A 20,600-nucleotide genomic window follows, 5' to 3' on the forward strand; every position below is an offset into this window, starting at 1 on the left:
TCTGTGTTTTAAACAGGAGTATTTCTGCTTTTCACTCTTGTAAGATGTCATGTTGCAATGCAATACATGCTTAATACCTGCGTTGAGACGGTTCAGCATCATGAAGGTATGCGAGATTTCTTTGCAACTGCTTTTCTGTGCTGGAGCAGCAGTGCTCATAGGAACATTAAATGCACAGTGCTTCTCCATGGTAATTTCGGGTCCAGTTCTGAAATCACCTCTTGGAATGAAAGTGATGCCAGTTCCTTTCTTCCAAGGCAAGAGATCGTGTTCCGGAAGGCTCAGCTTTGAGCGTCATGAACATTAGCCCTCAGTCCTTGCATCCCAGTCCAATGCAGAGCCACATAAAGCAAGCAGGTGTGTCTGTTTCCATAGTGTGGTGGTTCCAGTACAATGCATAGCCACATGAAGCAAGCCAGCAAGTGTGTCTGTTTGTGTAGTGTAGTGGTTATCATGCGCACCTCACATGCAAAAGGTCCCTGGTTCGAAGCCAAGCAAATACAGCAAGTCGCTGGGCTTTTTCCCAGTATTTGCATTTCCTGACTCAGCTGACAGACAAGCTGAGATAAAAGAGACTGCGTCTATCCCTCACCATCGTGAGGTACTACGCTCCTGGGGCATCTGTCACAACTCACCAAGAGGAGTTGCGCCAGCTTATGTCAGTCAGTTGCTCACTGTTTGACCTTTGCATTGAAGCCTGAGCCTACCGCATTCAAGCCAGCCAAGGAAGGAAGGTATGAGAGCGAAAATAGCTTTCCTGCCCTCACCAAGAACACACACCTTGAGCAAATAAGGTGCCAGACTTACAAGGCCCAATCGCCAACGGAGCATCACTTTTAGTGACGCCCCGGTGGCACTATGCACTGCGCGGTATTTACAAGATGGCGTTCAGCCACTTTTTGTGGCTTAACACCACCTTGTAAATACGGCACCTTAGCATTCAGCGCTTTCCCTGGAAGGGGCGTGCAATGGGTGTTGCTGTGAGTGTGCCACAGCAACACCATAGCATTTTAATGCTGCTCCAGATTTAGGAGTTGTCGTAAATCTGCGTCAGCGCCAAAATCCAACGCCATCCCAGGGGTATCGTTAGAGTGGTGCACTGAGGAGAAATGTTTTCATTTCTCCTCGTTTTTTCTCTTTCTATGTGTGCTGCATTCTGCAGCACACATAGAAGTAAGAGCAAATCACCATTGAAGATTTTTCTTTTGGCCAGGAAGGTGTCCCTTCCTGCACAAAAACAATTTCCCCCTCAACGCAGTCATCCTTGTACCATGGTGCAAGAACGGCTGCGTTGTCGCTCAGCAGCTAATTTAGAGCTGGCGCAGGGGGAAGCACAGGGGTGCGCTGTATTCTACTAAATACGGCGCTTCCCTGCATTTTGAAAATGACGGAGCGTGGGGCTTGCAAATTTGGCACAGCGTCACGCTCAGTCATTTTCTTGTAAATCTGGGACAAAATGTCTAAAGGATAGAGGCTTTTTATGTAATGTTCGATGACGGCCATGCAAATGACTCTAGTCATACTGCAGAAGCGACAACATGTGGCGTTTCTTGCTTTGGGATGTAGTCTCCCACTCTCTGCCACCAACCCTCGGAGCAGGGTGGGAGCCGTAGCGCTTCTGTGCCCAGGCTCGTTGGTCTAGGGGTATGATTCTCGCTTCGTGTGCGAGAGGTCCCGGGTTCAAATCCCGGACGAGCCCATTTTAGCAGGAAACAATCAAATCCTGCTCAAAATACACAACCCCTCAACATTTCTCATTCCACTCGAAGCATTGTTGCGCAAAACATATTTTTTGCCTCAGGCGAAAAATGGATTACAATGCCTTGGCTTCCTTCCTGCTTGCTCTCAGTGCTCCCTGTGTGATGATTTCACAGGCTTGCGTTCCTGGCATTTAGGCATCAGATATTTGTCTGTCTCTGCCCGCAGCTGTGACTTTTCAGGACGTCTGAGTGTATGCATGCTGGCTGACACCGCTGCAATTTTCACACTTACCCCTCGCATTCTGAGCAACTGCTGATCAAGTATAGAGGAAATCGGGCAAACATATGAGGGGAACTGTGCTCCTTCAGTCAAGCCAGCAAGCTTGTTTCTGTAGGGTAGTGGTTATCACATTTGCCTCTCTCGCAGAAGGTCCCCGGTTCGACACTGGGCAGCAGTAGCTTTTGTGTTTGCTCACTAAAACCTCAGTCTCTCTCAATGCACACTTAGACAGAAATGACCTTTAAAAACTTGTGACCTGTGTAAAATGTGCTTTACTATTGCAGGACGATAAAAAGTTATCTGCATCCCTCGGTGGTCGTGCATGTGCCTTGTTTCTTGTTCTGTTTTTTTTTTTTTTTTCTTGGCCATGTTATATTGTGGGGCCTTTAAAGCTGTGACTTTGATAGGAACATTGCAAGCGGCAGCATCAACAAGTGCAGACTGAAGAGTCAGACCTGCACAATGTTTTGGCTGTCAGGATGGCCGAGTGGTCTAAGGTGTCAGACTCAAGAGAGCTTGATCTTCAGTGAAGCTGAGCCTTCTGGTCTTTTCATGGAGGCGTTGGTTCAAATCCCACTCCTAACAGGTGTGTTTTCTTACCTTAAATCTTGCTCTGCTTGCACAGCCAGCTCCTCACACCACTATCTTTGGAAGCTGCTGTGGCATGTGAGGAGAAATCCACCAACCCATCGGCTGGGCCCTCAATCAAAATTCTGTGTATTACTGGAAGGGGCATCTCAGGCACACCTTCTGTTAGAGCTGCACTTTATGACAATAACTACCATGCTGGTTTCTACTTAAGCAGTTGATTCTATCGTTTGAAGTGAGTCTCTCCTGCCACCTTTTGGGCAAAGAAGACACTGCCCCTGCAACAACACAGGCAGACAAGCTCAAACTGGGTTTCTTGGTTAGGTGGGCGGAGCATATTGGCAATGGTGCCTCCTCGTGACTTGCAATTTACATGAAGAAGACAGAGAGGCAGCTGGGAGTAGGCAGTACCCATGAACCCCTGAACACTGTCTTGCGACTTGCACACAATTCTGAAATGAGGCGGGGGAAAGGAGGTGATTTCCCCATCAAGGGCCATTCCGGGAAATCAGCCACCCCGCGTCTCCCAGGTGAGTGTTTCAGGCCTATGAGCCACTACTATAAATCTCGCCTGATCGAGCCCTGAGCGAGCAAGTGTGCTTGAATTCAAGAAGCATGCTTCTCTGGCTCAAGAGCTAGCAGGCCCTTCAGTGCTTCTGGTCTGGAAGTCTAAGGTGCAAGAGTCCAGGACTTGCAGAGGGTTACAACTACCAGAAAGGGTCTGCTTTTCACATCAGTGCCCTAGTTCAGCTCACTGGCACAGGGCATCTTGACTACCTCTTTCCTTGCTAGAGGCAAACAAAAAATCCTTGACAGAAAACATCAATTGCTATGGCACGCTTAGAGAGAGAGCCTCCAAATGGCCCTGCTTTCCTGAAAGAAAAAATAGAAGAATTATTTTTGCATTGAAGCCTGAGCCTACCGCATTCAAGCCAGCCAAGGAAGGAAGGTATGAGAGCGAAAATAGCTTTCCTGCCCTCACCAAGAACACACACCTTGAGCAAATAAGGTGCCAGACTTACAAGGCCCAATCGCCAACGGAGCATCACTTTTAGTGACGCCCCGGTGGCACTATGCACTGCGCGGTATTTACAAGATGGCGTTCAGCCACTTTTTGTGGCTTAACACCACCTTGTAAATACGGAACCTTAGCATTCAGCGCTTTCCCTGGAAGGGGCGTGCAATGGGTGTTGCTGTGAATGTGCCACAGCAACACCATAGCATTTTGATGCTGCTCCAGATTTAGGAGTTGTCGTAAATCTGCGTCAGCGCCAAAATCCAATGCCATCCCAGGGGTATCGTTAGAGTAGCGCACTGAGGAGAAATATTTTCATTTCTCCTCGTTTTTTCTCTTTCTATGTGTGCTGCATTCTGCAGCACACATAGAAGTAAGAGCAAATCACCATTGAAGATTTTTCTTTTGGCCAGGAAGGTGTCCCTTCCTGCACAAAAACAATTTCCCCCTCAACGCAGTCATCCTTGTACCATGGTGCAAGAACGGCTGCGTTGGCGCTCAGCAGCTAATTTAGAGCTGGCGCAGGGGGAAGCACAGGGGTGCGCTGTATTCTACTAAATACGGCGCTTCCCTGCATTTTGAAAATGACGGAGCGTGGGGCTTGCAAATTTGGCACAGCGTCGCGCTCAGTCATTTTCTTGTAAATCTGGGACAAAATGTCTAAAGGATAGAGGCTTTTTATGTCATGTTCGATGACGGCCATGCAAATGACTCTAGTCATACTGCAGAAGAGAGCACCATGTGGCGTTTCTTGCTTTGGGATGTAGTCTCCCACTCTCTGATACCAACCCTCGGAGCAGGGTGGGAGCCGTAGCGCTTCTGTGCCCAGGCTCGTTGGTCTAGGGGTATGATTCTCGCTTCGGGTGCGAGAAGTCCTGGGTTCAAATCCCGGACGAGCCCATTTTTGCGGAAAACAATCAAATCCTGCTCAAAATACACAACCCCTCAACATTTCTCATTCCACTCGAAGCATTGTTGCGCAAAACATATTTTTTGCCTCAGGCGAAAAATGGATTACAATGCCTTGGCTTCCTTCCTGCTTGCTCTCAGTGCGCCCTGTGTGATGATTTCACAGGCTTGCGTTCCTGGCATTTAGGCATCAGATATTTGTCTGTCTCTGCCCGCAGCTGTGACTTTTCAGGACGTCTGAGTGTATGCATGCTGGCTGACACCGCTGCAATTTTCACACTTACCCCTCGCATTCTGAGCAACTGCTGATCAAGTATAGAGGAAATCGGGCAAACATATGAGGGGAACTGTGCTCCTTCAGTCAAGCCAGCAAGCTTGTTTCTGTAGTGTAGTGGTTATCACATTTGCCTCACACGCAAAAGGTCCCCGGTTCGACACTGGGCAGCAGTAGCTTTTGTGTTTGCTCACTAAAACCTCAGTCTCTCTCAATGCACACTTAGACAGAAATGACCTTTAAAAACTTGTGACCTGTGTAAAATGTGCTTTACTATTGCAGGACGATAAAAAGTTATCTGCATCCCTCGGTGGTCGTGCATGTGCCTTGTTTCTTGTTCTGTTTTTTTTTTTTTTCTTGGCCTTGTTATATTGTGGGGCCTTTAAAGCTGTGACTTTGATAGGAACATTGCAAGCGGCAGCATCAACAAGTGCAGACTGAAGAGTCAGACCTGCACAATGTTTTGGCTGTCAGGATGGCCGAGTGGTCTAAGGTGCCAGACTCAAGAGAGCTTGATCTTCAGTAAAGCTGAGCCTTCTGGTCTCTTCATGGAGGCGTGGGTTCAAATCCCACTCCTAACAGGTGTTTTTTCTTACCTTAAATCTTGCTCTGTTTGCACAGCCAGCTCCTCACACCACTATCTTTGGAAGCTGCTGTGGCATGTGAGGAGAAATCCAGCAACCCATCGGCTGGGCCCTCAATCAAAATTCTGTGTATTACTGGAAGGGGCATCTCAGGCACACCTTCTGTTAGAGCTGCACTTTATGACAGTAACTACCATGCTGGTTTCTACTTAAGCAGTTGATTCTATCGTTTGAAGTGAGTCTCTCCTGCCACCTTTTGGGCAAAGAAGACACTGCCCCTGCAACAACACAGGCAGACAAGCTCAAACTGGGTTTCTTGGTTAGGTGGGCAGAGCATATTGGCAATGGTGCCTCCTCGTGACTTGCAATTTACATGAAGAAGACAGAGAGGCAGCTGGGAGTAGGCAGTACCCATGAACCCCTGAACACTGTCTTGCGACTTGCACACAATTCTGAAATGAGGCGGGGGAAAGGAGGTGATTTCCCCATCAAGGGCCATTCCGGGAAATCAGCCACCCCGCGTCTCCCAGGTGAGTGTTTCAGGCCTATGAGCCACTACTATAAATCTCGCCTGATCGAGCCTGATTGAGCGCTGAGCGAGCAAGTGTGCTTGAATCCAAGAGGCATGCTTCTCTGGCTCAAGAGCTAGCAGGCCCTTCAGTGCTTCTGGTCTGGAAGTCTAAGGTGCAAGGGTCCAGGACTTGCAGAGGGTTACAACTACCAGAAAGGGTCTGCTTTTCACATCAGTGCCCTAGTTCAGCTCACTGGCACAGGGCATCTTGACTACCTCTTTCCTTGCTAGAGACAAACAAAAAATCCTTGACAGAAAACATCAATTGCTATGGCACGCTTAGAGAGAGAGCCTCCAAATGGCCCTGCTTTCCTGAAAGACGCTTCAGAAGATGTTTCAAATTCCTCTGCAGCAGCAGTCTAGTTGGTGTAGGGGTATGATTCTCGCTTCGGGTGTGAGAGGACCTTGGTGCAAATCCCAGACAAACCCTTACCTTTATAGGTTCAGTCTGTGTTTTAAACAGGAGTATTTCTGCTTTTCACTCTTGTAAGATGTCATGTTGCAATGCAGTACATGCTTTATACCTGCGTTGAGACGGTTCAGCATCATGAAGGTATGCGAGATTTCTTTGCAACTGCTTTTCTGTGCTGGAGCAGCAGTGCTCATAGGAACATTAAATGCACAGTGCTTCTCCATGGTAATTTCGGGTCCAGTTCTGAAATCACCTCTTGGAATGAAAGTGATGCCAGTTCCTTTCTTCCAAGGCAAGAGATCGTGTTCCGGAAGGCTCAGCTTAAAGCGTCATGAACATTGGCCCTCAGTCCTTGCATCCCAGTCCAATGCAGAGCCACATAAAGCAAGCAGGTGTGTCTGTTTCCATAGTGTGGTGGTTCCAGTACAATGCATAGCCACATGAAGCAAACCGGCAAGTGTGTCTGTTTGTGTAGTGTAGTTTTTATCATGCGCACCTCACATGCAATAGGTCCCTGGTTCGAAGCCAAGCAAAAACAGCAAGTTGCTGGGCTTTTTCCCAGTATTTGCATTTCCTGACTCAGCTGACAGGCGAGCTGAGATAAAAGAGACTGTGTCTATCCCTCACCATCGTGAGGTACTACGCTCCTGGGGCATCTGTCACAGCTCACCAAGAGGAGTTGCGCCAGCTTACGTCAGTCAGTTGCTCACTGTTTGACCTTTGCATTGAAGCCTGAGCCTACCGAATTCAAGCCAGCCAAGGAAGGAAGGTATGAGAGCGAAAATAGCTTTCCTGCCCTCACCAAGAACACACACCTTGAGCAAATAAGGTGCCAGACTTACAAGGCCCAATCGCCAACGGAGCATCACTTTTAGTGACGCCCCAGTGGCACTATGCACTGCGCGGTATTTACAAGATGGCGTTCAGCCACTTTTTGTGGCTTAACACCACCTTGTAAATACGGCACCTTAGCACGCAGCGCTTTCCCTGGAAGGGGCCTGCAATGGGTGTTGCTGTGAGTGTGCCACAGCAACACCATAGCATTTTGATGCTGCTCCAGATTTAGGAGTTGTCGTAAATCTGCGTCAGCGCCAAAATCCAATGCCATCCCAGGGGTATCGTTAGAGTAGCGCACTGAGGAGAAATGTTTTCATTTCTCCTCGTTTTTTCTCTTTCTACGTGTGCTGCATTCTGCAGCACACATAGAAGTAAGAGCAAATCACCATTGAAGATTTTTCTTTTGGCCAGGAAGGTGTCCCTTCCTGCACAAAAACAATTTCCCCCTCAACGCAGTCATCCTTGTACCATGGTGCAAGAACGGCTGCGTTGGCGCTCAGCAGCTAATTTAGAGCTGGCGCAGGGGGAAGCACAGGGGTGCGCTGTATTCTACTAAATACGGCGCTTCCCTGCATTTTGAAAATGACGGAGCGTGGGGTTTGCAAATTTGGCACAGCGTCGCGCTCAGTCATTTTCTTGTAAATCTGGGACAAAATGTCTAAAGGATAGAGGCTTTTTATGTCATGTTCGATGACGGCCATGCAAATGACTCTAGTCATACTGCAGAAGAGAGCACCATGTGGCGTTTATTGCTTTGGGATGTAGTCTCCCACTCTCTGCCACCAACCCTCGGAGCAGGGTGGGAGCTGTAGCGCTTCTGTGCCCAGGCTCGTTGGTCTAGGGGTATGATTCTCGCTTCGGGTGCGAGAAGTCCCGGGTTCAAATCCCGGACAAGCCCATTTTAGCGGAAAACAATCAAATCCTGCTCAAAATACACAACCCCTCAACACTTCTCATTCCACTCGAAGCATTGTTGCGCAAAACATATTTTTTGCCTCAGGCGAAAAATGGATTACAATGCCTTGGCTTCCTTCCTGCTTGCTCTCAGTGCGCCCTGTGTGATGATTTCACAGGCTTGCGTTCCTGGCATTTAGGCATCAGATATTTGTCTGTCTCTGCCCGCAGCTGTGACTTTTCAGGACGTCTGAGTGTATGCATGCTGGCTGACACTGCTGCAATTTTCACACTTACCCCTCGCATTCTGAGCAACTGCTGATCAAGTATAGAGGAAATCGGGCAAACATATGAGGGGAACTGTGCTCCTTCAGTCAAGCCAGCAAGCTTGTTTCTGTAGTGTAGTGGTTATCACTTTTGCCTCACACGCAAAAGGTCCCCGGTTCGACACTGGGCAGCAGTAGCTTTTGTGTTTGCTCACTAAAACCTCAGTCTCTCTCAATGCACACTTAGACAGAAATGACCTTTAAAAACTTGTGACCTGTGTAAAATGTGCTTTACTATTGCAGGACGATAAAAAGTTATCTGCATCCCTCGGTGGTCGTGCATGTGCCTTGTTTCTTGTTCTGTTTTTTTTTTTTTTCTTGGCCATGTTATATTGTGGGGCCTTTAAAGCTGTGACTTTGATAGGAACATTGCAAGCGGCAGCATCAACAAGTGCAGACTGAAGAGTCAGACCTGCACAATGTTTTGGCTGTCAGGATGGCCGAGTGTTCTAAGGTGCCAGACTCAAGAGAGCTTGATCTTCAGTGAAGCTGAACCTTCTGGTCTCTTCATGGAGGCGTGGGTTCAAATCCCACTCCTAACAGGTGTGTTTTCTTACCTTAAATCTTGCTCTGTTTGCACAGCCAGCTCCTCACACCACTATCTTTGGAAGCTGCTGTGGCATGTGAGGAGAAATCCACCAACCCATCGGCTGGGCCCTCAATCAAAATTCTGTGTATTACTGGAAGGGGCATCTCAGGCACACCTTCTGTTAGAGCTGCACTTTATGACAGTAACTACCATGCTGGTTTCTACTTAAGCAGTTGATTCTATCGTTTGAAGTGAGTCTCTCCTGCCACCTTTTGGGCAAAGAAGACACTGCCCCTGCAACAACACAGGCAGACAAGCTCAAACGGGGTTTCTTGGTTAGGTGGGCAGAGCATATTGGCAATGGTGCCTCCTCGTGACTTGCAATTTACATGAAGAAGACAGAGAGGCAGACGGGAGTAGGCAGTACCCATGAACCCCTGAACACTGTCTTGCGACTTGCACACAATTCTGAAATGAGGCGGGGGAAAGGAGGTGATTTCCCCTTCAAGGGCCATTCCGGGAAATCAGCCACCCCGCGTCTCCCAGGTGAGTGTTTCAGGCCTATGAGCCACTACTATAAATCTCGCCTGATCTCGCCTGATCGAGCGCTGAGTGAGCAAGTGTGCTTGAATCCAAGAGGCATGCTCCTCTGGCTCAAGAGCTAGCAGGCCCTTCAGTGCTTCTGGTCTGGAAGTCTAAGGTGCAAGGGTCCAGGACTTGCAGAGGGTAACAACTACCAGAAAGGGTCTGCTTTTCACATCAGTGCCCTAGTTCAGCTCACTGGCACAGGGCATCTTGACTACCTCTTTCCTTGCTAGAGACAAACAAAAAATCCTTGACAGAAAACATCAATTGCTATGGCACGCTTAGAGAGAGAGCCTCTGTGGGAAAACAGGGCTGATTGCAGAGGCCCCCTAACTTTTTGCCCCCATTTTCCACTTTATGCTGGTGTTTTCCTGACTTTGATGGTGCCCTGGGTACTGCTAACCAGTCCCAGGGCCTGTGCTCTGAGTAAAATGGATATGAAAATTAGGCTAATTATAATTGGCTAAGTTAACCTACCTATAAGTCCCTAGTATATGGTAGGGCATGTAGGTTTAGGGACCACAGCATAGGTGGTGCACACCTAGGTGCATTGCTGAGGTGCCCAGTGTCATTTTAAAAGCAAGCCTGCCTTGCTGGCTGCTTTTAAATTAAAGTTATATGCAAATTCGACTTTGGAATTAAAGGTACTTCCAAAGTCTTAAACTACCTTATTTTTACATATAAGTCACCCCTAAGGTGTGCCCTATGTGCCCCTAGGGCTGGGTGCCATGTAACTATAAGCAGGGACTTTATAAAAATAGATTTATAAGCCCTGGTGAGGTAAAAACAGCCAAATTCGTTTTTCCCTCATTGAAGTAAATGGCCTTCATAGGCTAGAATGGGCAGACTTTATTTTAAATTTTAAAGTCTCCTTAAATGTTACATACCAAGAATTTGGTATCAAATTGATTGTTGTAATAAATCCCACAACTTCCAGTTGTTGGATTTAATATAACTTGTCCAGGTAAAAAGTTTAGACTTTACCTAAAAAGTTGCCAATTTCAGCTCTGCATTGTTTTTGCTGCTGTGCTCTGATTGGCCAGCCTGCAGCAGCTTCTGCCAGGCTGCCTTGATGAGGTGTGAAGTGGCCAGGCTTCACACAAAGGAATGTGCTTGGGGGAGAGAATCTCCCCTCAGCAGATGGTGAGGCAGGAAGGGGGAGGGCTGCCAAACTGGTCTTCAAAGGCAGAGAAGGACATTTGCAGCACCCGGCAACATCCCCACATCCTGCAACCCCAGACAACTAGGTGCCCCCTTGATTAGATTAGGAGAGGGCAGGAGAGGGGTGTGGTTATGATTTTTAGCCACACCAGTGGGTGGGCTCAGCCAGATGTAACCTCCAAAAATCAGATTCATCCATGTTGGATTTTTAGAGACTGTTGCCTTCTGGGATGGATTTTTGCCACACTTCCCAGGAAGTGGTCATCACAGGGGGACGACCCTGTCCCTGATTGGAGAACCAGGGCCCCCCTGCTTTTCACCCAGGAGCAAGGATAAAACTGTCAGACCTGCACCCACGCCTCAGATCCCCTCCAGAATTCAACAAGAAAGGAACTAAAGAAGAAGAAGGACTGCCCTGCTGGACCCCTGGCCTGCACCTGGACCCTGCACTCAGAAGGACTGCACCAGCTGCACACTTGGGCTTCACCACAAGAAGGACTTTGCCTGGCTTCAACTGGTTCAAGGAGGGACTCCCTGTTTGCTACAGGTGAAAAATTGCTAAACCAGAGTCCCCTGCACCAGCTCCTGAAGAAAGCGACCAGCTGACCACTGTCCAGTGGCCAAAAAGGAGTTTGCGCCAGGTGCATTCTGGGAGTTGAAGTCCGCACCCCCCAAGGACCATCACAGAACTTCTGGACCCTTGGGGTGAGCTGTGGACCCCAAAAGAACCTTAAAAGAACATCTGGGTGAAGCCCCAGAAGTTTGGAAAAGATTTGAGAATTTTTGGAAAAAAGCTCCAGAGAGGGACCGACCCGCCGCGGAAATTCTAGCCGGCTTGCCTCAACCGCGACCCGGCCTGACTTCGTGGTTCGTCCCGGTAAAGAAAAACATCCAAAAAAGAGACTAAGTCCGAACGTAAAAAGTTGACCGGGACCTCCCAGCCATCGTATCCGAGAAGGGCTCCATGGACGTCGGATCAAGATCCAGGTTTACCCCGGTCGAAGGATTATCATCTCGAAAAAACGACTAAGTCCGAAGGTAAAAGTCTCCACCGAGGAAACCCACATCGCGTATCCGGACAAGGGCTCCAGGAGGTCGGATTCAACTGGCAGGTTCGTCCCGGTGAAGAAAAACTTCAAAATAAAGACTAAGTCAGAAGGTAACTTTTTAACCGAGGCTTTCCGCGACCTGTAGCCGAGCAGGGCTCCATCGCGGTCGGCCTGAAAGTTTGACTTTGCCCCGGTCGAGGTGCAACCAGATGACCCGATTGGCGCTTTTTGTTTCTAAGTGCTAGAAAAGTAATAATTCTTTAAAAATTCATATCTCCGGTTCCCCTGAACCGATTTTAATTGTTTTTGTGTCATTTTAAAGATAAAAATATAAACTATTTTTATAAATTGGTTTTGGACTTTTAAACTGTTTCCTGTGTTTTATTTAATTACTGTTTTGTGATATTTGAATGCTTTACACTTTGTCTCCTAAGTTAAGCCTTGACGCTCGTTGCCAAGCTACCAAGGGTTGAGCTGGGATTAATTTACTGAGACCTAACTGTACCTTTGTGGAGGTTAGTGGCTTGTTGCTAGGTGTAGGTACCTACCTGCCCTACCAATAACCCATTTTCCAACATAATTGGAAGCAGCGACGGGATCCTGTACTTGTGTTCAATATCACGTTACAGTTTTAGGTAAAACAAATTAAAAATCCTTTAAATTGTCCTAGTGCAAAAATTGTTTTTAATTTTTAATTTGGATTAATTTCAATTATTGATTTTTTTTATTTTTTCTAAATTCTTGTTTCCAATTTTTGCAAAAAGTTTTTGTTGACACAAAACTAGGGAACCATGGAGCTTGATCTGGCTAGCCTGCCCACACTGACAGTAGTCCAGCTTAGGGGGTTGTGTATTGAAAGAGGGTTGCCTGCAACCACTGATCTCAGGAAGCAAATCCTGATCACATCCCTGACAGCATGGGCTGAGGCCCAAGAGGTAGAGTCAGAAGAAGCTCCAGAGGAGGGAGAAAGAAGGGAGGATGCAAGCTCTAACCACTCAGGGGAGGGAAGGCATCTGAGCCCAAGTGAGGATGAGGAAGAACGGTCCTCAGTAAACACAGTCACTAGGGGCAGATCCAAAGCTAGTGGTGGGAAGGGGGTCCTTTCAGGAGGAGAGAACCCATCCATCAGAGAAAGAGAGCTGGAGGCCCAGCTAGCATACATAGCTTTGGAAGCAGAGAAGCTGGCCCTAGAAAAGAAAAAGTGGGCATACAAAGAGAAAAGAGATGGAAGCAGCGATAAAGAAGCCGAGGTGTCCATGGGTGGGGGAGTTTTCCCCAGGTTACCCAAGGGGGTAGTTCCTGCTTATGTAGAGGGGGATGACATAGATAAGTGGCTGGGGGCCTTTGAGAGGGCACTCCAAATGAGAAGGGTTAGGCCTCAATACTGGGGTTCCATTTTGTGGGAGTTGGTCCCCAACTCAGGGAGGGATAGGCTTCTGACCTTAAGGGGGGAGGAGGCAGATTCATACCCTAGTATGAAGAGGTGCTTAGCCAAGAAGTTTGGTCTGACCCCAGAGCAATATAGAATGAAGTTCAGGGACACCCAGAAGGTCAGTACCCTGTCTTGGGTTGACTTTGTGGACATTTCACTAAAGGCACTAGAGGGCTGGATTATTTTTAACAAAGTAGATACTTATGAGGGGTTATACAATCTGATCATGAGAGAGCACATCTTGACCAATTGTATCCAAGAAAGGTTACGCCAGCATCTAGTGGACTCTAAGCAGACCAACCCTAGAGAGCTAGGGGAGGCAGCTGATGAGTGGTTGAGAACCAGGGTGGTTGTCAAGTCCCAGGGGGGAGACTCCAAGAAGGGGGGGACAGGTCCCCAAAAACCTAAGGAGGGAGGTGGTAAGCCCACCACAGAGACTCCCTCTGTACCCCAGAACCCTAAGAAGGAAGAGAGTAAATCCCACTCCCACTCTGACAAGCAGAGACAGGGAGACCCAGGGTTAAAAAAACTCTTGGACAGTAGGGCTTGCTTTGACTGTCAGCAGACAGGTCACTTCAGAGGAGATGCAGCCTGTCCAAAGAAGGTGGTTAGCACTGGGCTGTCCAGTGTAGCCATAGAGGAGGATTCCTCAGATGATGAAGTCCTCCTAGCATTGAGCTGGGAGACAGGACCAGATGGTAAGCTGGTGATCCCTGAGGGTGGGAGTAGGCACTTCCACCACATTCAAGTGAATGGGATCCCTACCACTGGCCTGAGAGACACCGGTGCCAGTCACACTATAGTGAGTGACTGGTTAGTGACCCCAGACATGTATGTCCCAGGAAAGACAAAGAAAGTCAGGATAGCCACAGGGGAGGTCACCTCCAAACCTGTAGCCATAGTGCCCCTAGAAAGGGAGGGTATCCTTGACTGGATTAGGGTGGTAGTCAGTGCTGACCTTCCCCTAGATTGTATCCTGGGCAATGACCTCCCAGAGGTGAGTCTGGTCACAGATGGGGTGGTCGCCCAGGGCGCCCCCCCAACCCAAAGTCCTGGGGAGTCAGTCCCTACAGTTAGGAGGCAGGGGTCCCCAAGAAAAGGAAAGAAGAAAAGGAAGGGTAGGCCACTCTTAAAGAGAGGTCCAGGGAGCCAAGGGCCTTCTGCCCCAGTAGGGGGGGAGCCCAGAGTTGGCACTGGTGAGGCCTCACCTGACCCCAAGGAAGTCCTGAGTAGTCAGGCAGCTGTCCAGATGCAAGGTGTTGCCCCTGCACTGACAGAAGGGAGAGTGGAAGGAGGGTGTCTGCCACAGGAGGTGGTAGCCCCCCACTCTAGACAGCAAGAGGGGTGCCAGGACCCCAAAGATGCCCCTAAAGCAGCTCAGCCACCTGTCAGTGGAGAGCTTAGGGTGTGGTTCTGGGTACTGACAGCTGTCAGTAGCCTCTGCTGGGTGCTAGCCTTCCTGGCAGCACTGTACTTGGCCTGGGAGGCAGACCCCAGGGCCAATAGCAAAGTAGGCCCCCTGACCCTATTGGTCATGGTGGGGTTGCTCAAGTGTTGGGTGACCTCTTTGGGTAAGCTAGGTGTTGCCCTAGCAAAGTTAGGAGTAGGGGAGGTGGGCACCTCACTACCCAAGTTGGCAGAGAGAGAGGAGGAAGACCACCCTAGAGGGAAGTTTCAGTTTGAAATGGGTCCTTTCATTGTTGGGGTGGGTTCACTACCCAGAGGGAGTGACCCTGACAGGAGGATATAAGGCAGAGTAGGCCCTGCAAAGGGACAGCCAGTTTTCTTCACTGTCTTCCTCGCCTAACAAGCCAGGAAGACTCTCCCAGGGTTGGGCTGAGTCTCCTGGGCGTGTGGGCTGGGTGGGGGTTGTGTGGGAAAACAGGGCTGATTGCAGAGGCCCCCTAACTTTTTGCCCCCATTTTCCACTTTATGCTGGTGTTTTCCTGACTTTGATGGTGCCCTGGGTACTGCTAACCAGTCCCAGGGCCTGTGCTCTGAGTAAAATGGATATGCAAATTAGGCTAATTATAATTGGCTAAGTTAACCTACCTATAAGTCCCTAGTATATGGTAGGGCATGTAGGTTTAGGGACCACAGCATAGGTGGTGCACACCTAGGTGCATTGCTGAGGTGCCCAGTGTCATTTTAAAAGCAAGCCTGCCTTGCTGGCTGCTTTTAAATTAAAGTTATATGCAAATTCGACTTTGGAATTAAAGGTACTTCCAAAGTCTTAAACTACCTTATTTTTACATATAAGTCACCCCTAAGGTGTGCCCTATGTGCCCCTAGGGCTGGGTGCCATGTAACTATAAGCAGGGACTTTATAAAAATAGATTTATAAGCCCTGCTGAGGTAAAAACAGCCAAATTCGTTTTTCCCTCATTGAAGTAAATGGCCTTCATAGGCTAGAATGGGCAGACTTTATTTTAAATTTTAAAGTCTCCTTAAATGTTACATACCAAGAATTTGGTATCAAATTGATTGTTGTAATAAATCCCACAACTTCCAGTTGTTGGATTTAATATAACTTGTCCAGGTAAAAAGTTTAGACTTTACCTAAAAAGTTGCCAATTTCAGCTCTGCATTGTTTTTGCTGCTGTGCTCTGATTGGCCAGCCTGCAGCAGCTTCTGCCAGGCTGCCTTGATGAGGTGTGAAGTGGCCAGGCTTCACACAAAGGAATGTGCTTGGGGGAGAGAATCTCCCCTCAGCAGATGGTGAGGCTGGAAGGGGGAGGGCTGCCAAACTGGTCTTCAAAGGCAGAGAAGGACATTTGCAGCACCCAGCAACACCCCCACATCCTGCAACCCCAGACAACTAGGTGCCCCCTTGATTAGATTAGGAGAGGGCAGGAGAGGGGTGTGGTTATGATTTTTAGCCACACCAGTGGGTGGGCTCAGCCAGATGTAACCTCCAAAAATCAGATTCATCCATGTTGGATTTTTAGAGACTGTTGCCTTCTGGGATGGATTTTTGCCACACTTCCCAGGAAGTGGTCATCACAGGGGGACGACCCTGTCCCTGATTGGAGAACCAGGGCCCCCCTGCTTTTCACCCAGGAGCAAGGATAAAACTGTCAGACCTGCACCCACGCCTCAGATCCCCTCCAGAATTCAACAAGAAAGGAACTAAAGAAGAAGAAGGACTGCCCTGCTGGACCCCTGGCCTGCACCTGGACCCTGCACTCAGAAGGACTGCACCAGCTGCACACTTGGGCTTCACCACAAGAAGGACTTTGCCTGGCTTCAACTGGTTCAAGGAGGGACTCCTTGTTTGCTACAGGTGAAAAATTGCTAAACCAGAGTCCCCTGCACCAACTCCTGAAGAAAGCGACCAGCTGACCACTGTCCAGTGGCCAAAAAGGAGTTTGCGCCAGGTGCATTCTGGGAGTTGAAGTCCGCACCCCCCAAGGACCATCACAGAACTTCTGGACCCTTGGGGTGAGCTGTGGACCCCAAAAGAACCTTAAAAGAACATCTGGGTGAAGCCCCAGAAGTTTGGAAAAGATTTGAGAATTTTTGGCAAAAAGCTCCAGAGAGGGACCGACCCGCCGCGGAAATTCTAGCCGGCTTGCCTCAACCGCGACCCGGCCTGACTTCGTGGTTCGTCCCGGTAAAGAAAAACATCCAAAAAAGAGACTAAGTCCGAACGTAAAAAGTTGACCAGGACCTCCCAGCCATCGTATCCGAGAAGGGCTCCATGGACGTCGGATCAAGATCCAGGTTTACCCCGGTCGAAGGATTTTCATCTCGAAAAAACGACTAAGTCCGAAGGTAAAAGTCTCCACCGAGGAAACCCACATCGCGTATCCGGACAAGGGCTCCAGGAGGTCGGATTCAACTGGCAGGTTCGTCCCGGTGAAGAAAAACTTCAAAATAAAGACTAAGTCAGAAGGTAACTTTTTAACCGAGGCCTCCCGCGACCTGTAGCCGAGCAGGGCTCCATCGCGGTCGGCCTGAATGTTTGACTTTGCCCCGGTCGAGGTGCAACCAGATGACCCGATTGGCGCTTTTTGTTTCTAAGCGCTAGAAAAGTAATAATTCTTTAAAAATTCATATCTCCAGTTCCCCTGAACCGATTTTAATCGTTTTTGTGTCATTTTAAAGATAAAAATATAAACTATTTTTATAAATTGGTTTTGGATTTTTAAACTGTTTCCTGTGTTTTATTTAATTACTGTTTTGTGATATTTGAATGCTTTACACTTTGTCTCCTAAGTTAAGCCTTGACGCTCGTTGCCAAGCTACCAAGGGTTGAGCTGGGATTAATTTACTGAGACCTAACTGTACCTTTGTGGAGGTTAGTGGCTTGTTGCTAGGTGTAGGTACCTACCTGCCCTACCAATAACCCATTTTCCAACAAATGGCCCTGCTTTTCTGAAAGACGCTTCAGAAGATGTTTCAAATGCCTCTGCAGCAGCAGTCTAGTTGGTATAGGGGTATGATTCTCGCTTCGGGTGTGAGAGGACCTTGGTTCAAATCCCAGACAAACCCTTACCTTTATAGGTTCAGTCTGTGTTTTAAACAGGAGTATTTCTGCTTTTCACTCTTGTAAGATGTCATGTTGCAATGCAATACATGCTTTATACCTGCGTTGAGACGGTTCAGCATCATGAAGGTATGCAAGATTTCTTTGCAACTGCTTTTCTGTGCTGGAGCAGCAGTGCTCATAGGAACATTAAATGCACAGTGCTTCTCCATGGTAATTTCGGGTCCAGTTCTGAAATCACCTCTTGGAATGAAAGTGATGCCAGTTCCTTTCTTCCAAGGCAAGAGATCGTGTTCCGGAAGGCTCAGCTTTGAGCGTCATGAACATTGGCCCTCAGTCCTTGCATCCCAGTCCAATGCAGAGCCACATAAAGCAAGCAGGTGTGTCTGTTTCCATAGTGTGGTGGTTCCAGTACAATGCATAGCCACATGAAGCAAACCGGCAAGTGTGTCTGTTTGTGTAGTGTAGTGGTTATCATGCGCACCTCACATGCAAAAGGTCCCTGGTTCGAAGCCAAGCAAAAACAGCAAGTCGCTGGGCTTTTTCCCAGTATTTGCATTTCCTGACTAAGCTGACAGGCAAGCTGAGATAAAAGAGACTGTCTCTATCCCTCACCATTGTGAGGTACTACGCTCCTGGGGCATCTGTCACAGCTCACCAAGAGGAGTTGCGCCAGCTTACGTCAGTCAGTTGCTCACTGTTTGACCTTTGCATTGAAGCCTGAGCCTACCGCATTCAAGCCAGCCAAGGAAGGAAGGTATGAGAGCGTAAATAGCTTTCCTGCCCTCACCAAGAACACACACCTTGAGCAAATAAGGTGCCAGACTTACAAGGCCCAATCGCCAACGGAGCATCACTTTTAGTGATGCCCCGGTGGCACTATGCACTGCGCGGTATTTACAAGATGGCATTCAGACACTTTTTGTGGCTTAACACCACCTTGTAAATACGGCACCGTAGCATTCAGCGCTTTCCCTGGAAGGGGCGTGCAATGGGTGTTGCTGTGAGTGTGCCACAGCAACACCATAGCATTTTGATGCTGCTCCAGATTTAGGAGTTGTCGTAAATCTGCGTCAGCGGCAAAATCCAACGCCATCCCAGGGGTATCGTTAGAGTGGCGCACTGAGGAGAAATGTTTTCATTTCTCCTCGTTTTTTCTCTTTCTATGTGTGCTGCATTCTGCAGCACACATAGAAGTAAGAGCAAATCACCATTGAAGATTTTTCTTTTGGCCAGGAAGGTGTCCCTTCTTGCACAAAAAAAATTTCCACCTCAACGCAGTCATCCTTGTACCATGGTGCAAGAACGGCTGCGTTGGCGCTCAGCAGCTAATTTAGAGCTGGCGCAGGGGGAAGCACAGGGGTGCGCTGTATTCTACTAAATACGGCGCTTCCCTGCATTTTGAAAATGACGGAGCATGGGGCTTGCAAATTTGGCACAGCGTCACGCTCACTCATTTTCTTGTAAATCTGGGACAAAATGTCTAAAGGATAGAGGCTTTTTATGTCATGTTCGATGACGACCATGCAAATGACTCTAGTCATACTGCAGAAGAGAGCACCATGTGGCGTTTCTTGCTTTGGGATGTAGTCTCCCACTCTCTGCCACCAACCCTCGGAGCAGGGTGGGAGCCGTAGTGCTTCTGTGCCCAGGCTCGTTGGTCTAGGGGTGTGATTCTCACTTCGGGTGCGAGAGGTCCCGGGTTCAAATCCCGGACGAGCCCATTTTAGCGGAAAACAATCAAATCCTGCTCAAAATACACAACCCCTCAACATTTCTCATTCCACTCGAAGCATTGTTGCGCAAAACATATTTTTTGCCTCAGGCGAAAAATGGATTACAATGCCTTGGCTTCCTTCCTGCTTGCTCTCAGTGCGCCCTGTGTGATGATTTCACAGGCTTGCGTTCCTGGCATTTAGGCATCAGATATTTGTCTGTCTCTGCCCGCAGCTGTGACTTTTCAGGACGTCTGAGTGTATGCAGGCTGGCTGACACCGCTGCAATTTTCACACTTACCCCTCGCATTCTGAGCAACTGCTGATCAAGTATAGATTAAATCGGGCAAACATATGAGGGGAACTGTGCTCCTTCAGTCAAGCCAGCAAGCTTGTTTCTGTAGTGTAGTGGTTATCACATTTGCCTCACACGCAAAAGGTCCCCGGTTCGACACTGGGCAGCAGTAGCTTTTGTGTTTGCTCACTAAAACCTCAGTCTCTCTCAATGCACACTTAGACAGAAATTACCTTTAAAAACTTGTGACCTGTGTAAAATGTGCTTTACTATTGCAGGATGATAAAAAGTTATCTGCATCCCTCGGTGGTCGTGCATGTGCCTTGTTTCTTGTTCTGTTTTTTTTTTTTTCTTGGCCATGTTATATTGTGGGGCCTTTAAAGCTGTGACTTTGATAGGAACATTGCAAGCGGCAGCATCAACAAGTGCAGACTGAAGAGTCAGACCTGCACAATGTTTTGGCTGTCAGGATGGCCGAGTGGTCTAAGGTGCCAGACTCAAGAGAGCTTGATCTTCAGTGAAGCTGAGGTTTCTGGTCTCTTCATGGAGGCGTGGGTTCAAATCCCACTCCTAACAGGTGTGTTTTCTTACCTTAAAGCTTGCTCTGCTTGCACAGCCAGCTCCTCACACCACTATCTTTGGAAGCTGCTGTGGCATGTGAGGAGAAATCCACCAACCCATCGGCTGGGCCCTAGATCAAAATTCTGTGTATTACTGGAAGGGGCATCTCAGGCACACCTTCTGTTAGAGCTGCACTTTATGACAGTAACTACCATGCTGGTTTCTACTTAAGCAGTTGATTCTATCGTTTGAAGTGAGTCTCTCCTGCCACCTTTTGGGCAAAGAAGACACTGCCCCTGCAACAACACAGGCAGACAAGCTCAAACTGGGTTTCTTGGTTAGGTGGGCGGAGCATATTGGCAATGGTGCCTCCTCGTGACTTGCAATTTACATG

The 20,600-nt window shown here is 48.3% G+C and overlaps 4 non-coding genes across 4 annotated transcripts; all 4 read left to right on the top strand.

The window, feature by feature from the left end:
• Positions 1-1,627: 1,627 nt before the first annotated feature.
• TRNAT-CGU (transfer RNA threonine (anticodon CGU)) lies at positions 1,628-1,699 on the top strand. The gene has a single exon. It is a non-coding gene; the product is annotated as a tRNA-Thr (tRNA).
• Positions 1,700-4,411: 2,712 nt separating this feature from the next.
• Positions 4,412-4,483, top strand: TRNAP-CGG (transfer RNA proline (anticodon CGG)). Its single transcript has one exon. It is a non-coding gene; the product is annotated as a tRNA-Pro (tRNA).
• Positions 4,484-7,996: 3,513 nt separating this feature from the next.
• On the top strand, positions 7,997-8,068 carry TRNAP-CGG (transfer RNA proline (anticodon CGG)). Its single transcript has one exon. It is a non-coding gene; the product is annotated as a tRNA-Pro (tRNA).
• Positions 8,069-19,286: 11,218 nt separating this feature from the next.
• On the top strand, positions 19,287-19,358 carry TRNAP-CGG (transfer RNA proline (anticodon CGG)). The gene has a single exon. It is a non-coding gene; the product is annotated as a tRNA-Pro (tRNA).
• Positions 19,359-20,600: the final 1,242 nt, after the last annotated feature.

This window comes from Pleurodeles waltl, unplaced genomic scaffold, assembly GCF_031143425.1.
Source record: "Pleurodeles waltl isolate 20211129_DDA unplaced genomic scaffold, aPleWal1.hap1.20221129 scaffold_91, whole genome shotgun sequence".
Taxonomy (NCBI): Eukaryota; Metazoa; Chordata; class Amphibia; order Caudata; family Salamandridae; genus Pleurodeles; species Pleurodeles waltl.